The sequence below is a fragment of the Phyllobates terribilis genome, unplaced genomic scaffold (assembly GCF_046119375.1).
Source record: "Phyllobates terribilis strain yellow unplaced genomic scaffold, ASM4611937v1 Scaffold_4__5_contigs__length_816908805, whole genome shotgun sequence".
In the NCBI taxonomy this organism is placed as follows: Eukaryota; Metazoa; Chordata; class Amphibia; order Anura; family Dendrobatidae; genus Phyllobates; species Phyllobates terribilis.
The window spans coordinates 474513655-474536920 of record NW_027362764.1 but is presented as its reverse complement, the minus strand read 5'-3'; the positions used below and the strand labels follow the sequence as shown (position 1 = coordinate 474536920).

The 23266-nt window shown below is 48.3% G+C and overlaps 1 long non-coding RNA gene across 1 annotated transcript; it reads right to left on the bottom strand.

Annotated features, from left to right (window-relative positions):
* Positions 1-4525: 4525 nt before the first annotated feature.
* LOC141264372 (uncharacterized) lies at positions 4526-23233 on the bottom strand. Its single transcript, XR_012319912.1, has 3 exons — positions 22995-23233; positions 12027-12111; positions 4526-5720 (listed from the first exon to the last, which is right to left on the bottom strand). It is a non-coding gene; the product is annotated as an uncharacterized lncRNA (long non-coding RNA).
* Positions 23234-23266: the final 33 nt, after the last annotated feature.

The following is a 23266-nucleotide window of genomic DNA, read 5'->3' as shown; positions in this document are numbered from 1 at the left end:
GAAATGGAAAAGAGTTGGTTGTCGTCAATTACGTGTGGAGTTTATTCGCAAGGAGGACATGGAATATGCTCTGAGGAAACTGGATGATGCAAAGTTTTGTTCTCATGAAGGTGAGACCTCTTACATTCGTGTCTGTGCTTAAAGACATGCTGATGGACTGTCTTCAATAAGTGGGGAAGGATGATTGGGATGCTATTATGACTGGCTGATTAAGATTGAGGGAGCAATGTGACGATACAGCTTATAATCTTAACCAGCCGAACATTTTGATTTGTTTTGTATTTCAAGAGAAATACACTATTATCTTTGTGTTGACTTGTAAATGTATGTGTATTTCTGTGGCTGGTCAAGAAGGGCAGACCAGTATTTGAATAACCCTGAATGTCACCTTCTCTTTGATTCTGAAACAATGATGTTTATTTACAAGAGACCCTGCTATACCCACTATGTAGTTACATAGTTACATAGTTAGTAAAGCCGAATAAAGACTTGCGTCCATCAAGTTCGACCTGTTAGTTCTGTAATTGCTAAAGTTGATCCAGAGGAGGGCAAAAACCCCAAATGATTTAGCCAATCTTCACCTGAGGAAAAATTCCCTCCCGACTCTGAAACCAGCAGTCAGAATAAATCCCTGTATCAACCTACTATTTTATTCTATTTTTAAGTATATGCAGAAATCTGCCTGGTATCTAGAAAAGCATCCAGTCCCCGCTTGAACTGGTGTAGTGAATCCGACATTACCGTCTCCTCACTCAGTGAATTCCATATTCTCACTGCTCTTACCGTAAAGAACCCCTTCCTATGCTGGTGCTGAAACCTTTTCTCTTCCAGTCTTAGTGAGTGCCCTCTTGTTACCGTAATATCCCTCCTTTTGAACAAATCCCGGGCAAGGTCTCTATACTGTCCCCTAACATATTTGTACACATTTATTATGTCCCCCCCTCAACCTTCTCTTTTCCAGGCTGAATAGTCCTAGTTTTGCCAACCTCTCTGGGTATTGCAGTCCCTCCATTCCCCTTATTAATTTTGTTGCCCTCCTTTGTACCTTTTCAAGCTCATTTATATCCTTTCTACATATTGGGGCCCATAACTGAGCACAGTATTCCAAGTGTGGTCTGACCAGTGCTTTGTACAGTGGAAGAACAATGTTCTCCTCCTTTGCAGCTATACCTCTTCTGATACATCCCATTACCCTGTTTGCCCTTACAGCAGCGGCCTGACTTTGGGCACTCCAATTTAGTTTGCTATCAATCAAGATGCCCAAGTCCTTCTCCATCTCTGAATTCCCCAATGATTTCCCATTCAGTGAGTACTGGTGACTTCCATTTTTCCTTCCCATATGTATGACCTTACATTTCTCCTCGTTAAACCTCATTTGCCATTTAATGCTCCACCTACCCAGCTTATCCAAATCCCTCTGTAGGTCTTCACTATCCTCTTTTGTATTAATTGTTTTACATAACTTTGTGTCATCTGCAAATATTGATATTTTACTATTTATCCCGTTGACTATGTCGTTAATAAAGATATTAAATAACATTGGGCCTAGTACAGACCCCTGTGGTACCCCACTAGTGACGCTTACCCAATCTGAGTATATTCCATTTATAACCACCCTCTGCCTTCTATCCTTTAGCCAGTTAGCTACCCACTTGCAGACATTTTCCCCCAGCCCCATCATTCTCATTTTGTATACCAACCTATTATGTGGCACGCTATCGAACGCTTTTGAGAAGTCGAGATACACGACATCCACTGGTTCCCCCTGATCTACTCGAGAGCTAACCTCCTCGTAGAAGTCAATCAGGTTTGTTTGGCAGGAGCGATTCCTCATGAATCCATGTTGGTTCGGGGTTAATAGATTATTAGCATCAAGATGCTCCATGATTGCCTCATTAATAAAGCCTTCAAAAATTTTGCCCACAACGGATGTCAGACTCACCGGCCGATAGTTTCCGGTGTTACTTTTTGCTCCCTTTTTGAATATTGGCACTACATTCGCCTGTCGCCAATCAAGTGGTACAGACCCAGTCTCAACAGAGTCCTTAAATATAAGATATAACGGTCTGTCTATCACATTACTTAGTTCCCTTAGTACCCGTGGGTGTATGCCATCAGGTCCTGGTGATTTGTTTATTTTAATGTTACTGAGGCGTTTCTGTACCCCAGCTTGGGTTAGATTTGTCATACTTAGTGGAGGATTAAGCTTGTCACTTCTCATTTCGCCTGTTAGTTCTTTTTCCTTTGTGAAAGTTGTCGAAAAAAATTTATTTAATAGATTAGCTTTATCCTCATCTTTCTCTATGATTTTGCCTTCATCACTTTTTATCGGTCCAATATTATTCGATTTAATCCTTTTACTATTTATATACGTAAAGAACAGTTTGGGATTTGATCTACTTTCCCTAGCAATACGTCTCTCTGTTTCCTCCTTTGCTATTTTTATTTGTTTTTTGCAGGTTCTCGTTTTTTCCTTGTAACACATTAGTGCCTCCTTGCTGTTTTCCTGTTTTAATCTCTTGAATGCCTCTTTTTTGCTATTTAACGCCCCTTTTACGTTCTTGTTCAACCATATTGGTTTCCTCTTATTTCTGGCCCTTTTATTCCCATACGGTATATATCTCTCGCACTGAGTATTCAGAATTCTTTTGAAGGTTTCCCATTTACTATTCGTATTTCCTTGATTAAGAACTTTGTCCCAGTCTATAAGTTGAAGGTTTTCTTTCAGCTGATCAAACTTCGCCCTCCTAAAGTTTAATGTTTTAGTTGTTCCCTTATTGATAACCCTACTGAAGGGCATTTTGAAATTGATAATATTATGATCGCTATTACCTAGGTGCCCCCCTATCTGTACCTCAGTTATTCTATCAGGCCTATTAGTCAATATTAAGTCCAACACGGCCTTCCCTCTCGTTGGTTCCTGCACTAGTTGGGAGAGATAATTATCCTTAATATTTGTCAAGAACCTTTTTCCTTTCTGCGATCTACAGGTTTCTGTTTCCCAGTCAATATCCGGGTAGTTGAAGTCCCCCATTACAATCACCTCATTATGTTTTGCTACTTTGTCTATTTGTCCTAATAGCAGTTTCTCAATGTAATCAATGTAAATTGATTAAATGCACAAACAATGAGCCTGAGCCCTGTGAGTAATGCCCTCTCTAACCCCAACCTGTGACTGATGACCTTTATATGTAAATATAGAAAGGGTTTTTCTATCCTGCTGCAAAGAGACTTGAAACAGAAATTGGAAAGAGACTTTACAGGGAGAGTCAAGGTTCAGACTCTCTGAGACCATCAGCTTGTAGCATGGCTCGATCCAGAGAGACACAGATTTGGATTCAACATGATTCCGGACTAAGGGTATATGGCCCTGACTGGAAAGATATAAATCTGCTCCATTAACCATCAGTGAGCCCATGGGTACATTTGGGGAGACCAGGCTGGGACGATGAAGTCACCTAGTCCCATGGATATGTTATTTGGGGTTGCCAGGTGGAACCCTCCGGTCACCTGGAACCCATGGAGACATTCGGAGAAGCCAGATTGGGACTAGCTGGTCATCTGGCCCCATGGAAACTCTCGGAGAGGCCCGGGTGGGACCCTCGGGTCTGCTGGCCTTGTACCTAGATAGACTGCTAGCTTCCTAAGCTTGCCACTACCTTCTCTCTGTGGGGGCCTGCCTGAAGCAGGGGGCCACTGGTTGAGGTAGTTGGCCCTCGAAGTCCCAAAGTCACAGCTGTTCTATCCCAGGCAGGCCAGCGGAAGGGTGAGGACTGTGTTATGTTGTACCATCTTGGGTATTTGCTGGGACTGTTCTATGTGTTTATTGTCCGTTTTGTGGTTCAATAAAGTATTGCCACACTGTTTTACCCTCACCCTGTGTTGTCTGAGTAGTATTACGCCCACGGAAGACCCCGTGTCTTCACACCCTTTAAGCTCCTGTTCCCGACTCGCTGGGGCTGTACTTCCACACAGACATGGTTGATTAGCACATCAATCATCAGCCAATCTTGCAGCCTCATCCAGGCTGAGTGGTTTTCTATCCGCCACCCATTCTTTTAAGTCACCTGGAAGCTTGGACACAAATTGTTCCAGCATGAATATATCCAAGACATGTTCTGCTTCCCGAGCCCTTAGTCATTCTATCCACCAAGTGCATGCCATACGTAGTGTGTTAGCAAACAACCGATGCGTGTGTGCAGCGAGCTTGTCAGTCTCCGGAAACTTCCTCTGGTAGTTATCAGGCGTAAAGGCATACCTCTTGAGTAATACGCTGCGAATGGTATAGCAACATCTCTGATCTCCAGAAGACAAGTTATTAAAGCTTCTCTTGCTTTTCTGGTCAGGCCAACGCGCAAAAATCTGGGCCAATCACTGACTGACACCTATGCAGCAGGCAGAGGTTTTCAAATAACCAGAGCTGTTCATCAATATCCGAGGTGTCCTTATTGAATTGTGGTATATCCCGGTACCTCAAAGATGCGGGCTCCTCTCTCCTGTTATCCACTGTCCTCTGCGATGGGGGTACTGCTACATGCACAGCCAAATATTTGCTTAATACTTCCACCCGCACTATCTTCGTGGCCCACTCTCCTAACGCGAACAGCACCCGCCTCAACTTGGTCGGTTGATCCTGCGTCATCTGGATGACAACCCTGGGCTGTTGTCCCTCATTCACATCTGAACTGACCTCCTTATGTGGTTGTTCACGGTCCCAGTCGTCCAAGCGTTGCATTAGGGTCGCCCGGTTGTTCTCCAGCAATCACTCTAGTTCTCTCTCAGAGCAAAGGGTTCTCAGTTGCTGCTTCTTGAGCCTCCTGTAGACTGAGTCTGCCATCTCTTCTGCCAAGTCACCTCTCAGTAACTTTCCCTGGTATGCTGTCCAGAGGTAGGTGATCCCACCGCTTGCCACAACTTGTAAAGATTTGAGATTGTGGGTTTTAACAATCACCCAGGCAGGTTAACGATGCAACAATATTTTATTCCTAACATCCATAGTAACACAGCATTTCCAGGTTAATGTTCAAAATACAATTGTCTCAGTCCACAAGATCTCCTTCCCGGGACGGTAGTTCCACTGCCTTTGCGCTAGTATAGTCTGTAGTCACAGTCCCCAATCCTCCAGACGACACTTAAAATGATATTTAAGAAAGTTTAAAAATTCAAACAACAGATCCCACAACTGCAGCATGTTTATCCAGTCCAGTCGGTAACTGATCTCCAACACTCCATATGCCATGCATTCATCCATCCTTCCAAGTCTTCAGTCTCGATCCTATTCCTTCAATGTCATTTCACCAACTCCCTGACTAAACATGTGGCTTTTCTTTTCTCCCTCCCTGGGATCAGCCTCCTCCCTCTTAGACATTTGCTTTAAGCTGTAAGTGGTGATGGTTCCTCTCAGAGAACAATGGATTAAGGCTCCTGAGGTATGGTCATTGAATGGAAGCATTGATTCCTGGAACTGAAATGATGAGCAAACAAATCACGAAATTAGTGTACACACTAACCAGCAAGCAGAACTCTATAAAACAAAACAAGTAAACCACTAATAAAACATAATAATAATATTGACGGAACCGGTGCTCCGTGCTGGAAAAAGTCTGCATCTCTTAGAGCCGCGGACTCCGCTCTACTTCCATTGGTCCAACAGTCTTAGAACAAGGACAGCTCCTCACACAACTAAATATTCAGTTAGTGATTGGCAGGAATGCTAAATCCTAAAAAAAAGAGAGTACATATTGTGAGTTTGTAAAGACAAATGCAGACACTGCTATTTTTTAGAACAGCCCAATGTTCATTTTTTGTTAATTTCTGTAAAGTAGTTAAAAATTATATACATTTCTCTTCATGTTTTGAATTAGAAAAAAAGTGTATAATGTTCCCAATGCATGGAAATAAAAACTAGTATAAAGATTTTGTGCTTAATTCATGTTTTTGAACACTATTGTATGCAGGGCTGCCACCAGGAATTTCAGGGCCTCATGAGCCTTGAGACTCCACCCAGGCTCCACCCCAGCTCTGCCTCCAAAGTCCCATCTCTTGGAAAAACTCCACTTCTGCACCATGTCTTCACTGATCACACATTAATAGTTCCCATCGAACATTAGATCACTTACATAGCCTGCAGCTTTTGTTTTGGCCAAAAGATTTTTTAAGCCGCCACCACGACAATTTAGAATCTTCTGTCAGGGTCCTACTCCACTCTAGCCTATTAAGCATTTCTTAAAATACCCAATACTCTTTTTAGGTATATATATATATATATATATATATATATATATATATATATATATATATATATATATATTTCTTCTCTAAGGGAATGTGCCACTTACATTTTTTTTAAATGACCAATAATCTCACATACAAGGGACAAATACCATCACACCATGGAAGGACCACATATTACCACCACATAGTGACCAAATAATACCACATACAAGGGACAAATACCGCTACACCATGACCAGGCCACATATTACCACCACATAGTTACAGAATATTACAATACTGATCATTAATGAAAAAAAAAACACAATACTAACTGCCATTATACACAGGAGTTCTGTATATAGTGTCAGTGTACCGGTAATATATTGATCATCAGTGACATTATACACAGGAGCTCTGTATATAGTGTATAGTGTACAGGTAATACAATTATCACCAGTGACATTATACACAGGAACTATGTATATAGTGTCAGTGTACAGGTAATACAGTGGTCACCGGTGACATACACAGGTGCTCTGTATATAGTGTTAGTGTACGGGTAATGCAGTGAACACCATTGATATTATACACAGTAGCTGTGTATATAGTGTATAGTGTACAGGTAATAAAGAGATCACCAGTGACATTATATACAGGAGCTCTGCATATAGTGTCAGTGTACAGGTAATACAGTGATCACCAGTGACATTATACTGTTATGATCTGCTACAAGCACTACGGAAAGACAGGAGATCTGTCCCTACAATAGAACTAAACTGGATCCCTACGGTGTAACGGGGAACCTGATCCTGCGATCAGACCCGCTAAAGTCCTCGGCTAGTCTGTACGAAGACCTATAGATGCAAGGGAGGAATCCCTACAAGAACTAGGGACTGGGATAAAGTTGGACACCTCCTAGCAGAAATTGTAGCAGTCAAAGACAAACACACAACAAAGAACATAGAGGTCCGAAGACCTAGCACAACTAACAGAGAACAGTAACAGAGCACCAAGCTAGCTCAAGAGTATTAAATACAATGCAGTCCAGCAAGGCCAGGAGGGCGGAGCCGGATTAAATAGGCAAAAATGGTCATGTGACCAGCAAACTAGAAAAAACCTAACAGGAGAGTTCTAACAGTACCCCCTCTTCTAAGAGGATCCTCTGGATCCCCTAGGACCGGGCTTATCAGGAAACCTGTGAAACGCTCTGACAAGTCTGGAAGCAGAAACATCATCCGCCCTCACCCATGAGTTATCCTCGGGTCCGAAACCCTTCCAAGCGACGAGATACTGCAAACTCCCTCTATACCGTCTAGAATTTAGGATGCGGGAAATTTCATATTCCCCGTCCTCCACCACCGGAGGAACAGTGGCAGAGGCGTCACCATCCGACACATCAGCTTTTTTCAACAGAGAAACGTGAAACACCGGATTAATCTTCCAGGAGGTAGGAACCTCCAACCTAACAGCAGATTGGTTAACTATCTGAAGCACCTTAAAGGGCCCTACAAACTTGGGACCCAATTTTTTCGAAGGAATCCTCAATCGCAGATTCTTAGAGGACAACCAAACCATGTCACCAATAGCAAACGAAACCTCTTGCCGTTTCCTATCAAAGTACCTCTTATATTTTTTGTTAGCCTCCTGAAGATTATCACGCACATCCGTCCAAACTCTCTCCAAATCACCGGAAAAACTCTCCTCCTCCGGCACAGCCGATACCATTTTGGAGAATGACCCAAAAGACGGATGTCTCCCAGTACAACAAAAAAAAGGCGAACACCCAGCAGAAGAGGATGTATGGTTGTTAAGAGCAAATTCAGCAAGTGGCAGAAACTCAGACCACCCCTCTTGATTGTCTGCCACAAAGCAACGCAAGAACTGCTCAACATCCTGGTTTTTTCTTTCTGTCTGGCCATTAGACTCAGGATGATATCCGGATGAAAACGACAAATGAACTCCCAACCTGTCACAAAAGGCACGCCAAAAACGAGCCACGAACTGAGGTCCCCTATCAGAAACAATGTCAGTAGGAACGCCATGTAGTCTGACAATTTCCTTGACAAAGGCCTTAGCGAGTGTCTTAGCGCAAGGCAGTTTGATGAAGGGAACCAAGTGACACATCTTGCTAAAACGGTCCACGACCACCCAGATGACCGTGAAACCTTCAGAGGGGGGAAGGTCAGTAATAAAGTCCATAGCCAGATGTGTCCAAGGTGCACTAGGAACCTCCAGAGGGCAAAGCAACCCCGCAGCAGGAGCATGCGAAGACTTAGATCTAGCACACACAGTACATTGACGCACCCACTTAATGACTTCCTTCTGCCATCCAGGCCACCAAAAACTGCGAGCCACAAGTCTCTTGGTCTCAGAAATTCCTGGATGACCTGCCAACCGAGACTCATGACACTCAACAAACAAATCTCTCCTAAAGGTCCTAGGCACAAACAACCTCCCATGGGGAGTGTTAGATGGGGCATTCTCCTGAGCTTTAAGAATCTCATCCTCCAAAACGGAGTCCAAAGCAGCAATCACAACACCTTCTTGTAAAATGTTCTCCTCCTCCTCAGCACTGACCATGGGAGAAAAGCTGCGAGACAAAGCATCCGCTTTAACATTCTTGGTACCCGGGATGTAAGTAACGGAAAAATTAAACCGCGAGAAAAAAAGTGCCCACCTAGCCTGACGGGCATTCAAGCGCTTGGCAGCATCAAGATAGATCAGATTTTTATGATCAGTGAAAACCTGAATGGGAAATTCAGCACCTTCCAAGAGATGATGCCAGTGTTCAAATGCAAGTTTAATAGCCAGCAATTCCCGATTACCAATATCGTAATTAAGTTCAGTCTCAGAAATTTTTTTTGAAAAAAAGGTACAGGGATGTACTCCATCCTTGCTTTCCTGAGACAACACCGCACCAACCCCCACAGAAGAAGCGTCAACCTCAACAAAAACGGCTTAGTCACATCAGGCTGCATAAGGATGGGAGCAGAGGTGAACCTCTCCTTTAGAAACACAAAAGCTTCAATGGCCTCAGAAGTCCACTGAACCGCATTAGCACATTTCCTAGTGAGATCGGTCAGCGGTTTGACAATAATAGAAATTTTTTTTATGAATTTTCTGTAATAATTGGCGAAACCCAAAAACCTCTGTATCTATTTCAAACCAATAGGCCTAGGCCATTCCTGCACAGCTTGAACTTTAACCGGGTCCATCTCAAAACCTTCACTGGAGATAATGTAACCCAAAAAACTAATTCTCTGTACAGCGAACTCACATTTCTCTAGCTTAGCAAAAAGCGAATTGTCCATTAATAACTGTAAAACCTCACGTACGCTCCGCCAATGAGACTCCAGATCAGGCGAATAAATCAGAATGTCATCCAAATACACAACCACATTTTTGCCGATCAAAGGTCTAAGGATGTCATTAATAAGATTCTGAAAAAATGCTGGAGCATTGGTAAGACCAAAAGGCATAACCAGATTCTCAAAATGACCCACAGGAGTGTTAAAAGCAGTCTTCCATTCATCACCCTCCTTCATGCGCAACAAATTGTATGCCCCCCGGAGATCAATTTTAGAGAACCACTTGGCCCCCACTAACTGGTTAAACAAATCAGGAATCAATGGCAGTGGGTAAGGATTGCGTACAGTAATTTATTAATCTCACGAAAGTCCAGACAAGGACGTAAACCGCCATCTTTTTTTTTAACAAAAAAAATCCAACAGCCACAGGAGACTTGGAAGGCCTAATGTGACCGGCGGCCAAGCTTGTCTGTATGTATTCCTCCAAAGCCTTTCTCTCAGGAATACTAAGATTAAATAAATGACTTTTAGGAAGAGTCGCTCCAGGGACAAATTCAATGGTACAATCATAGTCTCTATGGGGAGGCAAAATTTGTGACTCCTCCTCAGAAAAAAACTCTCCAAAAATCCTGAATAGGTACAGGTAATTCCCCTTTTTCCACCGCAGCAATACGTCCGTTACAACACTTGTCATAACATTTAGGGCTCCAGGACTTAATTTCATTGGTAGACCAATCCAGTACAGGATTATGCAATTTTAACCAGGGCAACCCCAATATTACTGGAGAAGGCAAATTATTCAATACAACCAAATCCAAATTCTCTTGATGAACACCATTAATAGTGAGGGGAAACTCACAGACCTTGTGAGTAACACTCTTCAAGGGAGAGCCATCAACAGAAACCACAGCAATAGGGGATGACAAAGGTTTAGGTTTTAATGTAAGTTTTTCCAAGAATCCCCCATCAATCACATTCAGAGTAGAACCACAATCCACAAATACCCGAAATTCAATTAATTCCTCCTGAGCAGCGGTAGTAGCAGATAGGAATACTCCCTTTGTATTTAACAGGCTATACGTGCATAACTGACCATTTTTTTTCTTTGTTCATACGAAGCACACAGTTCTTAATAAAATGACCAGAATTTCCGCAATAGAAGCACAAACCTTCAGAAAGCCTGCGGTCTTTTTCCTGAGAGCGGGGTGTCATCGCCCCAATCTCCATCGGCTCTCCTTTGTCAGCACAGACCCTCTCAAGACTCGGAGCTGACATAGCAGAGGATTTGCTCTCATTAACCCTTGCACGCAGTCTCCTGTCCACCCGTATAGCTAATTGCATTGCCTCCTGCAAGTTTCCAGGTGTGGGATAAGCAATCAGCAAATCTTTAACCCTTTCACCTAGCCCCGCAAGAAACAAAATTTTCAAAGCTGAATCGTTCCACCCCACCTGGGCAGACCACCGACGGAAGTGAGAACAATACTTTTCCACATTACCTGATCCCTGCCTCAAACGTCTCAATTCAGACTCAGCAGATGAGACACGATCAGGATCATCGTACAACAAACCCAAAGCAGAAAAAAAACTATCCACTGATCTAAAGCACGGATCACTAGGTTGGAGAGAAAAAGCCCATCCCTGAGGATCCTTGTGCAAAAGTGACATTATGAACCCTATGCGCTGTGATTCATCACCAGAGGATCCGGGTCTTAAACGAAAATACAATAAATAAGCATTTTTAAAAGAAAAAAAATCTTGTTGTTCACCAAAAAATAGATCAGGCAGACGTACCTTTGGCTCTACCAAATGTGCTCCAGAACAGCTACTCACGTGTTGTTGGAGCTCGGCCACCTCCAGAGAGAGTCCCTGCAAGCGTTGAGCCAAATCTTGAACCGAGACCATGATGGAAACTGGAGGTCTTTCCTTAGAGAATTTTGGGCTGGACTTACTGTTATGATCTGCTACAAGCACTAAGGAAAGACAGGAGATCTGTCCCTACAATAGAACTAAACTGGATCCCTACGGTGTAACGGGGAACCTGATCCTGCTATCAGACCCGCTAAAGTCCTCGGCTAGTCTGTACGAAGACCTATAGATGCAAGGGAGGAATCCCTACAAGAACTAGGGACTGGGATAAAGTTGGACATCTCCTAGCAGAAATTGTAGCAGTCAAAGACAAACACACAACAAAGAACATAGAGGTCCGAAGACCTAGCACAACTAACAGAGAACGGTAACAGAGCACCAAGCTAGCTCAAGAGTAGTAAATACAATGAAGTCCAGCAAGGCCAGGAGGGCGGAGCCGGATTAAATAGGCAAAAATGGTCATGTGACCAGCAAACTAGAAAAACACTAACAGGAGAGTTCTAACATATACACGCAAGCTCTGTATATAGTGTCAGTGTAAACGTAATACAGGGATCACCAGTGACATTATACACAGGAGCTCTGTACATAGTATATAGTGTATAGTGTCAGTGTACAGGTAACACACTGACTCACCGGTGACGTTTCTAATTTGAAGATATTCATCTTCGCTTTTCATCCAGTGCAGACAGCCATCACTTTTTCCAGCCAGGACTCTTCTCTGCATAAAATAACACACAGTTATCTAGAGCACCGCTTCCAGGTCAAATTCCCCAACTTCTACACCACGTAGCTTAATACAGACGTGCACCCACCATTAATATATAATTAGTTATTATACAACCGACCATTCCAAATATAAATTGTAATCCACCACTGCGCCCCCACTAACTATAAATAGCCACTTTCCCTACCTAATAAATATATAAATTAATTAGCACCTGTACTCTTTCCTCCAATTCATTACCAGTCACTGCATCCTCAACGCCCCCCCACTCTGTACCTCCCGCCAGGGCCGGCGTCAGCACCCGGCGCACCCGGGCAAGTGCCGGGGTCCTGAGCAGGCGGGGGGCCCACTCGCAGTCGGGCACCCCGCCAGGCTATGGGCAGAGGAGAGCGGTGCCAGCGCCCGCCCTTCTCCCCCGCTTCCTCAGAGCCTCGGCAGCTGGATACTTACCTCTCCCCGTGCCTCTGCAGATCCGCTGCCTTACTGCTGTGCTCTCCCTGTGACATCTCAGGTCAGAGGGTCCGGTGACGTCTTTCCACCGCGACCTCCCCTGAGCCATCACAGGGAGCGCAGAGCGGGAAGATGCGGGCGACGCTGGAGTCCGGACCTGAGCAGCGGCAGCAGGTGAGGAGAAGTGAGGTGAGTATTTGATTTTTTTTTTTTTAATGTATGGAGGCAAGGGGCATTATATGGGGGGTGACATCCTGCATGAGGCATTATATGGGGGGTTACATCCTGCATGGGGAATTATAAAGAGGAGGGGTGACATCCTGCGTGGGGCATTTTAAAGAGAGGGGGTGATATCCTGCATGGGACATTATATGGGGGGGGGGACATCCTGCATGGGACATTATATGGTGGGGAAAGGGACATCCTGCATGGGGCATTATATGGGGGGAGGGACATCCTGCATGGGGCATTATATGGGGGGGAGAAGTGACATCCTGCATGGGGCATTATATGAGGGGTGACATCCTGCATGGGGCATTATATGGGGGGGAAGGGACATCCTGTATGGGGCATTATATGGGGGGAGTAGTGACATCCTGCAAGGGGCATTATATGAGGGGTGACATCCTGCATGGGACATTATATGGGGGGGAGGGACATCCTGCATGGGGAATTATATAGGGGGGAGGGACATCCTGCATGGGGCATTATATGGGGGAAGAAGTGACATTCTGCATGGGGCATTATATGAGGGGTGACATCCTGCATAGGGCATTATATGGGGGGAAGGGACATCCTTCATGGGGCATTATATAGGGCGGAGGGACATCCTTCATGGGCCATTATATGGGGGGGAGAAGTGACATCCTGCATGGGGTATTATATGAGGGGTGACATCCTGCATGGGGCATTATATGGGGGAAAGGAACATCCTGCATGGGGCATTATATGGGAGGGAAAGGGACATCCTGTATGGGGCATTATATGGGGGGGGAGAAGTGACATCCTGCATGGGGCATTATATGAGGGGTGACATCCTGCATGGGGCATTATATGGGGGGAGAAGTGATATCCTGCATGGGGCATTATATGGGGGGGAGTGGCATCCTGCATTAGGCATTATATGGGTGTGACATCCTGCATGGGGCATTATATGGGGGGTGACATCCTGCATGGGGCATTATAAGGGGGGGAACAGCCTACATAGGGCATTATGTGGGGGGAACAGCCTGCATGGAGCATTATATGGGGGCCAGTATCCTGTATGGAGCGTTATAAGGGGACCAGTATCCTGTACAGAGCGTTTTATGGGAGCCAGTATTCTGTATGGAGCGTTATATGGGGGCCAGTATTCTGTATGGAGCATTTTATGGGGGCCAGTATTCTGTATGGAGCATTTTATGGGGGCCAGTATACTGTGTGGAGTGAGTCGCTGGTTTCTGGGCTATTGTAGAATGTACAACAGATATCACTCATGTAATGTAAGAAGTGAAATCTTTGTGTGGAACCCCAGGGGTCTGGTTACCACAGTAATAGCAATATTACGTCTGTGAGCAGGTGGGAGGTCTCCTGGTCAGGAATCCTAAGCATGCCACACCTCCTGCCCAGTCCTGGGAGGGGAAGAACTTCCCCTATATAAACTGGGGCTGAGGTGGGGTTAGAAAAGAAGAACACAGACAGAGACAGAGACACAGTCTGGTCTGGTGTGGATCAGTTACAGGGAAAATAAGAACAGGAGCTCTGTGGGAGCAGTGATAAAAGGAGTCCGGGACTGGAAGCTGTAGAGCTCGTCCGGACTGGAGAGATCTCACCGGACACGGAGTCCGAGGCTGTGGGGACTGTTCCATACCCAGCAGCAGAAACCGACCGGCAGGGGATTTCAGGTCCTCTGGCCAAGAAACCCGAAGGCACGGTCACACGCAAGGGACCAGCACCGCCGTCCTGGAGCGGAGGCTACCAGAAGGCCCCGAGTCACCGGCCATACGGGTGAGCACCACACGGTACACTCAGGGACGTGGGCTACTTTTACCCGCTTCTAGCAAGGTAGCCAAGAAGAGTACAGTTAGTTGGGGAGGCCTACAACTCCGCCTGGCCAGGGGAGATCCTGTCTGCTCACGGACTGACCAGACCCCGACCGCTAGCCAGTACTCCCGGGAGGGTCTATCTTTGTCACCAGTAAAGACCCTGAACTACACCGCACCGTCTCTGAGTGGTTCCTGGTGCCTGCGAGCAATTCCACTATCCCCATCATCCACGTCCGCTGCCCTGAGGCCATACCCCTCCCGTTGGGGGTTATACTATCCACGCTGCACAACCGTACCACCGGCCTCAGCGGTCTGCCCTGCAGCGGCGGTTTCATAACCGCATTCAACGGGTGGCGTAGTCGAACACTATAACATCTCCTACTAATTCCGCCACTTAGTTTGACACCCTGGGCACGGACCGGGTCACCGCCACGAGGACTACCACCCCCAACAGATCCGGCTCCGGGTATTCCCCAAACATGGCCCAGGGGGCGCGTCAACTTTTGGCGTAGTCGGCAGGATCCCGTGCCCGCAACCACCGGGTACTGCGTGCCTGAAAAAGACTGTTAAACTTACCTGTGGTGAAGATTCCCGCCATCCGACGCCATCTTCTGCCTTCTTCCCGCCATCCGTGGAGTTTTCCCGCCATCCGACGCCATCTTCTGCCTTCTTCCCGCCATCCATGGAGTTTTCCCGCCATTGGACGCCATCTTGAGGACGCCGCGCGGGAAGAAGAGGGGCGTGGACTCCGAAAGTGCGCGAGAACTGAAGCCCCGCCTCACGTCCGGACGTTGCGTAAGGTCCTGGAAGGAGCCCAGCAGACGCCGACGTCACCGGAGCGCGACGGAAGGTCCTCAACCCTGACGATCCACTGCGGAGCCGCGGCCTACGGAAGAGGATCATCGCAAGGTAGGCCACGGTCCACTAGGGGGGAGGAGGATGTCGGATACGGAGGAGAGCTTCACTGCCACAGTCACCGCCAGCACCACCGCTGCTGCGGTCATGCCTTTCACCATGCCCTACATCCCGGGGGCAGCCTGGCTACCCCAGTACTCAGGGGAGTCACATACCCTAAATGACTTCAGAGAAAGGCTGGATAGCCTCTTCCAGGTGTACCCCCTCACAGAAGAGCAAAAAGTGAGCATCCTGGTGGCTCAATTAACAGGGGCAGCCCAAAGGGAGGTAAAGTCCTGGCCACTTGGGAGAAGGAGGACTGTCGCAGAGATACTAGCCCGGCTGAAGGACACCCTTGATACCCGTACCTCAGCCGAGATCAAGCTTAGATTCTACGGGTGCAAGCAGCGAGCACATGAGAATATAAGGGACTATGCGCTAAACCTACAAGAGGCCCTGAGAGCCATTAAGCAGGCCGACCCTGACGGCGTGGGAAACGAAGACAAACTGTTGACTGAACAATTTATAGAGGGTCTACATTGTAATGCCCACCGAACCCAGTTGTGAGCCATGGCCTTACAGGACCCTCATCTGGACTTTGCACAGTTCAAGGACAGAGCCATCCGGGTGCTCCGAGAACCGGCACCAGGTGGCGCTGTGACCCACAAACGCCCTGCTACCGTTTACCACCAGGAGACGGCGCCCTTGTCGGCAGGGCCTGTGGGAGCTGATGCGCAGGCTTTAAACAATGACCCGGCTACAGACCTGCACCATCAGGTCCAAGAGCTAACTAAAAGCGTTGCCGCGCTAACCCGAACTGTGCAGTCTTTACAGGTTTCTACTCCAGGGAAGATCCAGCTGGCATCCGGACCGGAGGATATCCCGTGGCGCCGACCAAGGAGGACCCCACCGGCCAGAGGAAGACCCAGCGACCGATACAATGAGGACGGACAACCCATCTGCCGCCGCTGCAATCAACCCGGACATATGGCAAGGTACTGTCCTTTAAACTGGCACAACCTGGGGTAGAGGGCCAACCCCTAGGAATAAGATCACCAGGCCCATCGAACTGGCGTGACAAATACGTGGGAGGACGTCCAGTCTTGCCTGTAGTACTGGATGGCATTCCTATGAGTGCCCTACTTGACACCGGGTCACAGGTCACCACCATCCCGTACGTGCTCTTCAAGCAGTACTGGAATGACTCGGATATAACCCGCTACCCAGACGACGACTTGAGTATCATCGCCAGCAATGGTCAGCCCGTGCCACAGATCGGATTTAAAGAGATGACCATTAAAATCGGTAGAGTCGAACTGGCAGCACAGGGACTGATCATTGTAGACATTGACAAGCGCGAGAGTCACCCAAAGATAACTCTAGGAACTAATGTGATTGAAAATTGTCTTGCAGAGGTGATTCTCATTTTACAGCAGGTTGCCAAGAACGCCAGCTCCGGCCAGCAGCGAGTGCTCCAAAAAGAGATCCGGGCACTGATGCGACGGCAACAGGTGGAACTCTCCGGTGGTGAGATTGGTAGCGTGAGAATGTGTGACCCTTTCCCTATTGCCATGCCCCCGAAAAGTGAAATGATGATTTGGTGCCGGGCAGCTATTGGTCTGAGAGGTAGAGATTACCAGGCAATGGTAGAACCAGTCTACTCAGATAGTAGGCCCACCATTTTGACGGCACGGGGGGTGGTTGATGTACGCCATGGGAGGGTGCCCGTTCGCATAATAAATATCGGGAAGAGGGAAGTGTACCTGCCCCGGTATGCTACGCTAGCCAAATTGTATACCATCAACCAAAATTCTGTACAGTCTGTAGAACCCTTGCCTCCATCTCATCCAGAGGAAGGTAACGGCTCTAAGCAACAAATGGAGGACTGGTGTCAGCAACTGCATTTGGGTACTGACTCCACTCCCTCACACCAGAAACAGGGAGTCTATCGGGTGGTTCGAGAGTACGAGAGAGTGTTTAGTAAACACCCGCTAGACTTCGGGCGAGTAAAGGGGGTAGAACACCACATCCCCACGGGAGACCATCCTCCCATAAAGGAGAGATACCGACCCGTACCCCCTGCACACTACCAACACGCCAAGGGGATGCTTAGAGACATGAAGGAGGCTGGGGTAATCAGGGATAGCTGTAGCCCCTGGGCAGCTCCACTAGTCTTGGTTAAAAAGAAAGACAACACTATGAGAATGTGTGTAGATTACCGGAAAATCAACCGTATCACACACAAAGATGCGTACCCCTTACCAAGGATAGAGGAGTCTTTGGCTGCTTTAAAATCTGCTAACTTCTTCTCCACTTTGGATCTCATTAGCGGGTACTGGCAGGTTCCTGTAGCAGAGGCGGACCGGGAGAAGACCGCATTCACCACCCCGATGGGACTTAGCGAGTTTACCTGCATGCCGTTCGGACTCTGCAACGCACCAGGAACCTTCCAACGATTGATGGAATGCTGTCTGGGACACCGGAACTTTGAGACGGTCCTGCTGTACCTGGACGATGTTATAGTTTGTTCCAAAACCTACGAGGACCACCTGAAACACCTGGCGGAAGTGTTTGAAGCCCTGGCAAACTACGGTCTGAAGGTGAAACCATCGAAGTGTCACCTGCTAAAACCAAAAGTGCAGTACCTGGGACACGTGGTGAGTGCTGACGGAGTGGCTCCCGACCCTGATAAGATCACCGCGATTAAGGAATGGCCAAGACCCTCCAGCGTAAAGGAAGTGCGGCAGTTCCTCGGGTTGGTAGGCTACTACCGAAGATTCATTCCCGGTTTCACCAAAAAGGCAGCTCCTATGCAGGACCTCCTGATAGGCCAGTCCAGGAAGGCCAAGAACCAGAAGCCGCCCTTCAGATGGGAGGAGCTGGAAGAAGAGTCCTTCCGCCAGCTGAAGATGGCCCTCACGGGGGATGAAATCCTGGCATACCCGGATTACAGCCAGCCCTTTATCCTCTACACAGACGCAAGTAACATCGGGCTAGGAGCCGTACTGTCCCAGATCCAGCAGGGGAGAGAACGGGTAATTGCTTACGCCAGCCGAAAACTGCGACCCACCGAAAGAAACCCTGAGAATTACAGCTCATTCAAGCTAGAGTTCCTGGCAGTGGTGTGGGCAGTCACCGAACGCTTTAAGCACTACCTCGCCTCTTCCCGGTTCACCGTGTACACGGATAACAACCCGTTGACACACCTGGACACTGCAAGACTCGGTGCCCTGGAGCAGAGATGGATGGCCCGCCTGACCAACTATGAGTTCACGATTAAATACCGGGCAGGACGCTCCAATACCAACGCGGATGCCTTATCCAGAATGCCAAACCTACCGGACGTAGGGGAAGATCCAGAGAAACTGGAAGAAGTTGAACTCCCCGCGTTCCACCGTCATGGGACTACCCAGTATTCCCACCGTGTAAGGGGTAAGCAATCCACTACGTTCAACCCCTTACCTCATTACAACTGGGCGGAAACGCAAGACAGTGACCCCGCCGTCCGACGGGTGAAGGAGATGCTGACTCAGCCAGATGCCTGTCTTGACCCAGACGCTCCGGAGGAGACCAAGCAACTGTGGGCTGAGAAGAGTCGACTGTTCCTTTACAAGGGGAAGTTGTGCCGCAGAATGGTTAACTCCCGGACGCATGAACTGATCTGGCAAGTAGTGGTGCCAAGAAGAGACGCGGCTATGGTACTGGAGGCATACCACGACGGAGCTGGGCACTTCGGATGGAAGAAGCTGGAGTTCCTGCTGCGCGGGCGGTTCCACTGGGTAGGCATGAGAGGAACCATCGAGAGGTGGTGCAGAGACTGTGGCCCATGCAACCTAAGAAGGAAGGACCGTGCCAGCCAGAAGACTCCCCTGCAGTCCATCGTCACCAGGCAGCCGTTGGAACTGGTAGCCTTGGACCATGTAAAACTGACCCCCAGCAGAAGTGGCTACGTCTATGCGTTAACCATCGTGGATCACTACTCCCGGTTCTTGGTTGTAGTCCCCGTCAAGGACTTAACGGCTCAAACAGCAGCTAGAGCCTTCCAGCAGCACTTCTGTCGTCCACACGGATACCCAGAGCAGGTGCTGACGGACCAAGGACCTGCCTTTGAAGCGGAAGTCTTCCAGGAGTTCTGCACTCTGTATGGCTGCCGGAAGATAAGAACAACACCCTATCATCCGCAAACCAATGGACTTTGCGAGAAGATGAACCAGGTGGTGATAGACCTTCTGAAAACATTGCCCCTGGAAGAACGCAGTCTGTGGCCTGAGAAACTGCCTGATCTGGTGGACCTATACAACCACATCCCTGTAGGTTCTACCAACTGTACCCCGGCTTACCTAATGAGAGCAAGACCTGGTAAGCTGCCTGTTGATCTGGATATGGGAGTCCTGACACCCGAGGACACTTCACCAGAAGCAGACTGGGACACAGAGAGGCAGCAGCAGTACCGGAAAGTACAGGAGAGCGTTGAGCGAAGTCTCCGTCAAGCAAGAGAAAGACAGGAGAAGACTTACAATCAGTATGCTCCCGCTGTTCCCCTGGTACCTGGAGAGCAGGTCTTGAAGAGGAAAAGACGGCTCCACAAGTTGGACGACCAGTGGGAGAAGGACCCGTACACCGTACTGCCCTCAAGCCATGAAAACCCGAAAGTCTGCACAATCAGTAAGGATGGAGGAGAAACCACAGCCATTGTCTCCCGAGATCACCTGAAGAAGTGTCCCGAGCAGCTACGAAACCCTGAAGAAGATCAAGAAAACCCTCGACCCGCAGAGGAAAGGGAAGAGATGGTCAGTACTGTACTCGGAGACTTCCCTCGGTCTTGGACACAAGTAAATGGCGCTGTTGTGGTACCCGTCCTCACCTTCCTCCAGCCAGCATCCCAAGTGCCTACGGAAAAACAGGTAGAGCTGGAAGAGCAGCCGGTCCAGGAGGCAGAAGACCCCACACAAGCAGACCAGGAGAATCGACCCTCTGCTTATAGTGAGCCTGCCGTGCCCCTAGTGAGCCAAAGAGTCCGTAGACAGCTGCCCAGCTTACCTTTAACAGCTCCTACACCCTGTAGTGCAGGACCAGTTAGTGAGCTCCGTAGGTCCACTAGAGCCACTAGAGGCCAGTTGCCCGTACGTTGGAGGATCTAAAGTGTTCAAACTGTTTTATTGGTATTTACCTGTTTACTGTTGCTTGTAAATAATTATGTTTTCTCCAGTTATTTTATAGGTATCTTTTGTGGATTTACTATAACTCTATTGTATATATGTTTGGAGCGTAACCCAGGAACGGACTAAAGACTGCTAAAGACTCGGGGCAGAACAGACCCCTACCTGGTTACGGCTCCCTGTTCTTTGGTGAAATGGACACCCTTTTTGTTTCAAAAATTGCACCCGGTTGCGGACACGCCGTGACCACTTTAACATGTTTTTCCTTATTGTATTGTTCCTGTTTATACCCTGTTATGTTTAAAAAAAAAAAAAAAAATATGTTTAGTCCCGGAGTACTAAATTTTACTAGGGGGAAATGTGGAACCCCAGGGGTCTGGTTACCACAGTAATAGCAATATTACGTCTGTGAGCAGGTGGGAGGTCTCCTGGTCAGGAATCCTAAGCATGCCACACCTCCTGCCCAGTCCTGGGAGGGGAAGAACTTCCCCTATATAAACTGGGGCTGAGGTGGGGTTAGAAAAGAAGAACACAGACAGAGACAGAGACACAGTCTGGTCTGGTGTGGATCAGTTACAGGGAAAATAAGAACAGGAGCTCTGTGGGAGCAGTGATAAAAGGAGTCCGGGACTGGAAGCTGTAGAGCTCGTCCGGACTGGAGAGATCTCACCGGACACGGAGTCCGAGGCTGTGGGGACTGTTCCATACCCAGCAGCAGAAACCGACCGGCAGGGGATTTCAGGTCCTCTGGCCAAGAAACCCGAAGGCACGGTCACACGCAAGGGACCAGCACCGCCGTCCTGGAGCGGAGGCTACCAGAAGGCCCCGAGTCACCGGCCATACGGGTGAGCACCACACGGTACACTCAGGGACGTGGGCTACTTTTACCCGCTTCTAGCAAGGTAGCCAAGAAGAGTACAGTTAGTTGGGGAGGCCTACAACTCCGCCTGGCCAGGGGAGATCCTGTCTGCTCACGGACTGACCAGACCCCGACCGCTAGCCAGTACTCCCGGGAGGGTCTATCTTTGTCACCAGTAAAGACCCTGAACTACACCGCACCGTCTCTGAGTGGTTCCTGGTGCCTGCGAGCAATTCCACTATCCCCATCATCCACGTCCGCTGCCCTGAGGCCATACCCCTCCCGTTGGGGGTTATACTATCCACGCTGCACAACCGTACCACCGGCCTCAGCGGTCTGCCCTGCAGCGGCGGTTTCATAACCGCATTCAACGGGTGGCGTAGTCGAACACTATAACATCTCCTACTAATTCCGCCACTTAGTTTGACACCCTGGGCACGGACCGGGTCACCGCCACGAGGACTACCACCCCCAACAGATCCGGCTCCGGGTATTCCCCAAACATGGCCCAGGGGGCGCGTCATTTGCATTGCACTATATATATATTTCTCTGCGGTTTCTGTGCATCATGAATCGTGGTATGTGTTAAAGGGGCCCACTGAGACTCTTTCGCCTGGGGCCCAGAAACAGCTGGAGCCGGCCCTGCCTCCCGCTCCCCTGATTCATTAGATTTACATGTCCCCCTCCGCCCCAATTCATTGTTATGTCATGTCCCCTCTCCCACTCCCACCCTCTATTCATTATCAACTGCTCTCCCCCACATTCAATACATTATTTACTCTCCTCCACCCCCGATTCATCATTTGGTCTCCTCCACCCTCAATTCTTCAACATTTACTGCCCCCCATCCGCCAGTCTCAATACATCATCATTTAATCCCTCCACCCTCAAAGTTCATCATTATTTGCTCTCCCCCAGCCCCAAGTCATCATTTGTTTTCACCACCCCCACATTCAATTAATTTGCTCTCCAGACCCCCACCTTCAATTTAATTGCTGTTCCCCATTCCCCAACCTCACTTCATCATTTTCAGTTCCCTGTCCCCCTCATTTCATCATTTGCAGTCCCCCCTCTCACCATTATTTGCAGTCACCCCTCACCATCATTTGCAGTCCCCTGTCGCCCTCCCCCCTCACTTCATCATTTGCAGTCCCCCGCCCTCTCCCACGTCATTATTTGGAGCCCCCCTCTCACTTCATCATTTACAGTCCCCCTTCACTTCATTTGCACTCTGCCTCCCCTTTCATCATTTGCAGCCCCCCCTCACCTCACTCCATCATTTGCAGTCTCCCCCTCCCCTCACTCCACCATTTGCATTCCCCCTCACTTGATCATTTGCAGACCCCCCTCTCACTTCATCATTTGCAGCCCCCCACCCCCTCTCACTTTATCATTTGCTGTCCCCCGCCCCCTCCTCCTTCATCATTTGTAGTTTCCCTCCCTCACCCATTCAATCCAGTTTATAAAGAAAAAAAGGGGGATCATACTTACCTCACTTACGATCCCCTGCAGGCGCAGCTCAGCTTTTTCTGACGTGGCAACGGCCAGTGGCACGCGTACATGATGGCTCATATGTGATGATGTCATCGGGTACGCGCCATCACCTGACCAGAAGTCCAGAAAAGGCGGAGGGAGATGGAGCTTCACAGCCGTTCAGGTACTTTGACAGCCGCGGAGCTCCGGGAAAGCTCCCAGCGACAAGGTGTGCGGCGCCCCGGCGCACTGCTCCTTGTTACATCCTGGGGCCTGGTGAGCAGAAGCAC